Below are 7,854 nucleotides of genomic sequence, written 5' to 3'. Positions count from 1 at the left end.
AATTCAAATTTTTTAACAATCAAAACCTGTTCGTCGCAGGAATCTCCTGGCGGACGAGCACACAGCTCCCCTGGGAGAATGGCGTCGGTTGAGGGTATCTGTCGTACTTCTGCTTTCTTCTCGGACTCGCTCAGGCAAGCCTTTGTCGGGCAGATCTTGGTCGGGCAAGACACACTTCGGGCAAGGCTCGTCGGGCAGTTCTGAAAGAGAAGGACAGAGTTAATTTGAAAGGGTGCCTTTGTGGGGCCTTAGGTATAGGCCTTGAGGCTCACAATCAAGATTAACTTTGTCGTGCTCAGGCGTGCCACTGCCATCTTTAGTATGGCAGATGTTGAATGGGTGTTAAGCTTTGATTGAATATGTATACGCCCGAGAAACCAAGTTAGATATAACAGGTGCCTTTGTGGGGCCTTAGGTATAGGCCTTGAGGCTTCCTGTCAACCTAAACCAGCGCTTGGATGTATTATATTTGGTCTTTTATGGTTGCCAGAGTCTTATCACTATTATACCTTTGATTATCTGAATCCAAGAGGTAGGACGAACCCAAATGAGTGCCTTTGTAGGGCCTTAGGTATAGGCCTTGAGGCTTCTCATCAGAGTTAATCCTTATACTCGGACCAACTAGACCGCAACATGAAATGAAGCTAAATAGATGCCTTCGTGGGGCCTTAGGTGTAGGCCTTGAGGCTTTCTATCAGAATTCACTCCGTGCTTAAGCCTTTTCTACGAATCAAGATATAATAGCAACAAAACGGAGAAATAGATTGATTACTTGCGCCCCAAGTAACTTCGGACTTCTCGCTTATCAAGGATTGTCGTGGATGGGTTGAGTCCACATAGAGTTCTTTTTTATGCCTTGAGGCCAAGGACTTTACTGATCTTTAAATTACATGCCTGCGGGCTTAAGACTTAGATCTGATTTGAACTCTGACGCGATTCAGATCGGATTCAAGTGCTGAAGACTCATTTTCATTATGACTTTGCTAGAAATAACTTGTATATAACTGGGAATATATAACATGTTATTGTGCTTTTAAAAGAAAGAAAAGACAAAGACAGAGCAAAGATAGTCGGGTAAGTTTGAACCTTATCGGCCAAGGCTGAACTTCTTACAAAATCTATCTTTGTGGCTCTGTCAGAGGTCTGAAAGCTTTTAGAGGGGTTGACGGGGGAGAAGAGGATACAAAATGAATCGATACCACCATGAACAAGGTAGCAGAGCTATTACAGGGGTTTGGGAAGGTTTATCCCGAATGGGATGAAAGCTTGTGCTGACTACAGCTTCGTTGAAGGCAAATCTGGCTTGAGCAGAGTTTTGGCTTTTGTTTGTTTGTTTGAGTGTCTGTTTGTTTGAGTGTCCTTAATTCTGTCTTCTCTTCCTCCTTTTATAGACGACTTCAGCTTGGGTTCTTGTAGCAATAGCGGTGCCCGAATGCGGTTTGGTGATGACTCACTAGCTTTTTTACATGAATGCCACCAATAAAGTACTTTATTGGGCTATGTAGTGACTGAATAGCCTACCCCCTGTGGTCTTTGAGCAGGTAAGCAGGTGGCCTTTGTAACTTGTGCCCAGCCGAAAGCCTCTTTCCTGCCTCCTAAGTTTTCCTCTGGGCCTTGGGTTTGGGCCGACTTTCTCTCTGGCCCAAAGTTCAGATTTTATCCCAAACAGTGCCCCCTTCAATTGATGTTAAGGTTGGGATCCCAAGCGCCAACATTAAATGAATAACAACATGCGTGCCTTTTGAGCTTCTTGCGACCTTTAAACTGCCTTCTGGTTCTCTATAAATTCTGGCTTTGGAAACCCTTTTCAAATCATCACCTCTTCTTCATTTTGGTCTTCACCCTTCATCCACCTTGAATCCTTCCGTCTCCCCACTGAGAAATGGGTTCCTCAGGTTTTGAGTGGAGTTTCCTGAAACTCCCCTTTCGTGAGAAAAAAGAAAGTTTTCACCTGATGATTGCTACCTCCAACACCTTTGGTCGATCACCCCTCTACCTCCAACACCCTTGGTCAGGCGGTCTCCTCTTGATGACTGATCTTCCCACAACTTGTGGTGATAAGTCGGGCTTCATCATCATACATGGTGAAGATCTTGTGGGAGGGTCCTCTACCAAGCTCATGTTGGCCGCCCAACCCGATCACCTTCTGAGTAGCCATCTCATCTTTGTTCCCGCTTGATGTGCTCCACATATTCCCTCATGTACTTCGGCCATTACTCTCATGGATTCCTCTAGGCCTAAGCATTTTAATAGCAACCCATCTGGGGTCTTTCTCAACAGATTTTTTGTCCACAAGACATACTTGGTTGCTTGCTGCCTGTTCTTCTTACTTGTGGGTGAAGAAGGATCTTTCAGATACTGAGTAATAGGTGTCCTCCAATCTTCCACCTCGGTCTCTAGAACCATTACATCCAGACTGAACCTCCGATCTAAGATAGAGGGAAGGTTTCTTGTTTGGATCTCAACATCAACACCATACTTCCTTTCTTGCATTGGCACTCCTGAAGCTAGTTGCGCCATTTCATTGGCTGCCAAGTTAGATCCCCTAGGAATGTGATTGACTGATATCTCAGACTCCCACAAACTCAGCAGTTGTGTTGCTGCCATATAGTACCCTGCCATAGTGATATGTCTGTATTTGAACTCGCCATTTAGTTGATTTATCACTAACTCTGAATCACCAAAGATCTCTACTTCAGTTGCCCCCAAGTCCATCAGGATTTCCAGGCCGATAATCAATGCCTCATACTCCGCCCGATTATTGGTATTTTCTTGATAATCAAGTAGGAATGAATAGTAATGATAAACCTCTTGAGGGTTTATAATCACAATTCCAGCTCCTGCTGCCTTCTGAGTGTAGGATCCATCGAAATATAGCTTCCAAGGTGTAATCCAAAGACCTGCTACTCTCCTTATCTCTTGTTGGATCCAATCTTCTTTGCCCGAAACATCACTTCTTGGTGGGATCCATACATTAGCAACTTCTAAACTTCCCGGGATATTGATTTCCTCGCTTTGAGACTCCTGATGTTCGGTCAGGAAGTCAGCAATTGCCTGGCCTTTGACTGCCCTCTGGGGTATGTACTGAAAACTGAATTCTGATAATGCTAGAATCCACTTCCCAATCCTCCCTGCTAGCATAGGTCTTGACAACATATACTTTATCACATCTGTTTTGGCGATAATGTGCACATGACAAGGTAGCATGTAATGCCTTAGCTTGCTGGCAGTAAAATATAGAGCCAAACACAGTTTTTCCACCGAAGAATATCTTGTTTCTACCTCGGTCAGAATTCTGCTGAGGTAATACACAGCCTGCTCTTTTCCTCCTTCATTATTCTGGGCTAGTAGACTCCCAATTGATCTTTCCGATGCAGAAATATATAGTTTCAATGGCTTTCCCCTTTGAGGTGGCACCAGCACTGGTGGGGAAGTTAAGTAAGCCTTGATGCTATCAAATGCCTGCTGGTGGGTTGGCCCCCACTCAAAATTCTCCCTATCCTTCAATCTCAGTAGCGGAGTTAGTGGCTGGATTTTGCCCGCCAAATTGGCAATGAATCTCCTTAAGAAGTTGATTTTACCTAGCAATCTCTGAAGCTGTACTTTGTTGGTAGGTGGAAGTGACTCTAATATTGCCCGAGACTTATTTTTGTCCACCTCCACACCTCTCTGATGCACCAAGAATCCCAAAAAATTGCCCGCTCTTACTCCAAAAGCGCATTTCTTTGGATTCATCTTCAACTTGTGGATTCGCATCCTCATCAATGCTTGCTTGAGGTCCACGAGATGCTGCTCTTCTGTCTTAGATTTCACCACAATGTCATCGATATACACCTCCATGCTTTGGCCAATTAAATCATGAAAAATGGCATTCATTGCCCTTTGATACGTGGCGCCTGCATTTTTGAGCCCGAATGGCATGACCAGATATTCATATGCCCCCACATGACCAGGACATCTAAAAGCTGTCTTATGAATATCCTCTGGCGCCATCTTTATTTGATTGTAACCGGCATTTCCATCCATAAACGATAAAACTTTATGCTTTGCTACAGCATCTATGGATAAGTCAGCCATGGGCATGGGATATTCATCTTTTGGTGTGGCGCTATTAATATTCCTATAATCAACACAACACCGTACTGCTTTTGTTATAGCTTTTAAAATGGGTACAATGTTGGCTAGCCATTCTACATATTTGGCTGGTCTAATAAAGCCAGCTTTCACCAGCCTTTCAATTTCTTCTTTGACTTTTTCTTCTATCTCCTTTGACATCCTTCGTGGTGCCTGCTTGACAGGTTTATATCCTTCCTTGATGGGCATTCTATGTTCCACCAAGGCTGGGTCTAATCCTGGCATCTCGGTGTAATGCCAAGCAAAACAATCTTTGAATTCTTACAAAAGAGAGATAATCTTGGCCCGATCCTCAATCCTTAATAAACCGCTGATTTGAATTGGTCTCGGATCCTCTTCTGTGCCTAGATCAATAACTTCCAATGGATCCTGGACTTCTGGAGGTGGCTTATCAGGCTCTGCACACAAAAATTCAACTAACTCCGGGTTCTCGGGCAGACCGTCTGGCTCGTCTATATCGTAGACGCATTCGGCCATTTGAATGGCCTTATCTAACTCCTCTGTGCAAGATTCTTCCTCATTTTCCTGCTGGCTGGTAGAAACTTTCCCCTGCCACTCCTGCTCTTATTTATCCAAGAGCTTTTCTTCCTGTCTTCTTCCCTTTCCATACACCAACAGTCTTTTAATCAGGGATCTGACTGCCATGACCTGATCTTTCTTCTTTTGTTCGATCATTGATGGTATAGAGAGTTTGGTATAAGACAGGGTCTCTCCCACTCCTCCTTGGTAAGGAGCATCCCTTGTTCTAGAAGCTTTCGGGCCGTTACCTTGGTAGGGCGGCCGTTCTCATCAGCTCCTAAACATTTCAAAATTCCCACGTTGGGATTGTAGAAATTTGCTTCTGCAACATTAGCTGAGGGGAGGAACGGCCGTGATTCGGCCTCTACCAACTCCCAAAAGCTTGATCCTTCAGTACTTACCTCGTGGTATACAGCCACTTGTTGATGAAGAGTAGAAGGTATGGCTAAACTTTAATGAATCCAATCTCTTCCAAGTAGGGCCCCGTAAGTGGAAGTGCAGTCTACTACAAAGAACGCCAACATTATTTTCTTGGACCCCAGATCTACCTCCAAAGGTAATATCTCATGAGTCCTGGTGATGGCACCTGAAAAGCTCGAGACTGTAAGGTTTGTGGGAATAAGATCTTCAGTGCTTCTCCCCATCCTCTTCATCTGCTTGGCTGGCAATATGTTAACAGCCGCTCCTCCATCAATCAAAATTCTTTTGAAAGGTACACCTTCCAGATGAGCTGAAACGTATATAGGCTTCAGGTGGTTGGCCAACGAAATACTTGGGCGGCTGAACACCATTTTATCTGTGTAAATCCGTAAGGGACCACCTTTAGGTACTTTTGAGGATTCAACCTTGCCTGAGTCTTCCTCTGTAACTACCTCCACATTGACGTGAGCCATCATCGGCTCAGTTGTTACATAATCACCTTCCATGGTAGCGGGCTGGTCAGGCCTGGCGCCAAACATGGCGGATAATACATACGTCATGTTGATGTGGAAGTTGCTGGGTTCGAGCAAGTCCTCCTTCTTGCTCCCAACGTGATCCATGAACTCGTCTAACCAGGCCATTGCATCGGCTGGTAGTAAGGGCTCTGGTATCCCTTCCTGTTGTGGTTGATTCATGTCTCCGTACATCGCTTGCTTTGGAACTTCACCAAACGGATCCAAAGGCAGAAAGGTTGGTCTCCTCTCAGATGCAACAGTTTCCTCATGGGTGGGCCCTGGCCTCCAACCAGGTGTTGGCATCATAGTCAGATCTTCCTGAGCCCTTCTTAAGATCCTATACTTGCCAGGATGTTGGCTTTGTGGCACATGATTCCCCATACCCTCCGTCTTGCCGTTGGCCCTTTCTACTTCCTTCTTACTTCGCCAACGAAACTGACTACTACTTCCAGATGTTGCCCTCTCTGGCTTTTGATTTTTTGAGGCTTCAGAGGTGATGGGGGTCATCAGGGAATTCATGTAGGCTTTGTGCTGCCTTTGAACCCTTCTGACCATGGATGCTCCCATTGGTCTGGTGGGCTGCCCATCTTTTCCAACTACATACCATTTCCGCCCACGATATGCAGGAGTTGCTTTCTTAACAGGATTAGCTATCCCATCAGTTCTTCTGACTTCCTTCCCCTTTTGGCCATTTTGAAGCTGCTCTGTACTTCTTTGGAGTTTGGCTTCCATGTCCTCTGCCTCGTCAGAAACTTCATAGTTTCGAAATACTTCTGACAACGCCTTGGGTTGGGAATCACCTTCTAAACGTTGAAAAACGCTTCGGGAAGTATTTTTTCTTGTTGCCTGCTTAAGCCTTTCGCGGGCTTCTCTTTTAATTAACTCGTGATCAATAAGGACTCCAGCTGGGGGAATCTCGAGTTCACATTCACACTGGCATTTACTACACATAACCAGCCCTTTGATTATGGCAGCCTTTGGGTACTCGGATGGTTTGCCTATCCCTTCCGTAGGTCGTTTGGCTAGTTTCCCTTCTTCTTCTTCCCTTATAATTTTCCCTTTTCCTTTCTCTGCCCAGGTCATGTTGAGCATGTTTACCGGGGCTTCAGAAAAGGGCAACACAGGGTTGACTATGACTACCTCATCTGGTTGGGTAGTCCTGTGTCTTTCTCCTTTGGGAGGAGCCAAACCTGTCTCATTTCTAGAGCTTAGGGAGGCTTCATTCAGTCTCTGTAGCATTTGAAACAATGTATTCTGTAAATCTTCTGGCATGTTTAGCTTTATCTTCAGATCAGAGGATCCCACCGGGCGTGCCAAAACTATGTTCGTCGCAGGAATCTCCTGGCGGACGAGCACACAGCTCCCCTGGGAGAATGGCGTCGGTTGAGGGTATCTGTCGTACTTCTGCTTTCTTCTCGGACTCGCTCGGGCAAGCCTTTGTCGGGCAGATCTTGGTCGGGCAAGACACACTTCGGGCAAGGCTCGTCGGGCAGTTCTGAAAGAGAAGGACATAGTTAATTTGAAAGGGTGCCTTTGTGGGGCCTTAGGTATAGGCCTTGAGGCTCACAATCAAGATTAACTTTGTCGTGCTCAGGCGTGCCACTGCCATCTTTAGTATGGCAGATGTTGAATGGGTGTTAAGCTTTGATTGAATATGTATACGCCCGAGAAACCAAGTTAGATATAACAGGTGCCTTTGTGGGGCCTTAGGTATAGGCCTTGAGGCTTCCTGTCAACCTAAACCAGCGCTTGGATGTATCATATTTGGTCTTTTATGGTTGCCAGAGTCTTATCACTATTATACCTTTGATTATCTGAATCCAAGAGGTAGGACGAACCCAAATGAGTGCCTTTGTAGGGCCTTAGGTATAGGCCTTGAGGCTTCTCATCAGAGTTAATCCTTATACTCGGACCAACTAGACCGCAACATGAAATGAAGCTAAATAGATGCCTTCGTGGGGCCTTAGGTGTAGGCCTTGAGGCTTTCTATCAGAATTCACTCCGTGCTTAAGCCTTTTCTACGAATCAAGATATAATAGCAACAAAACGGAGAAATAGATTGATTACTTGCGCCCCAAGTAACTTCGGACTTCTCGCTTATCAAGGATTGTCGTGGATGGGTTGAGTCCACATAGAGTTCTTTTTTATGCCTTGAGGCCAAGGACTTTACTGATCTTTAAATTACATGCCTGCGGGCTTAAGACTTAGATCTGATTTGAACTCTGACGCGATTCAGATCGGATTCAAGTGCTGAAGACTCATTTTC

This window comes from Malus domestica, chromosome 08, assembly GCF_042453785.1.
Source record: "Malus domestica chromosome 08, GDT2T_hap1".
NCBI lineage: Eukaryota > Viridiplantae > Streptophyta > Magnoliopsida > Rosales > Rosaceae > Malus > Malus domestica.
Note: the sequence above shows the minus strand (reverse complement) of the source record.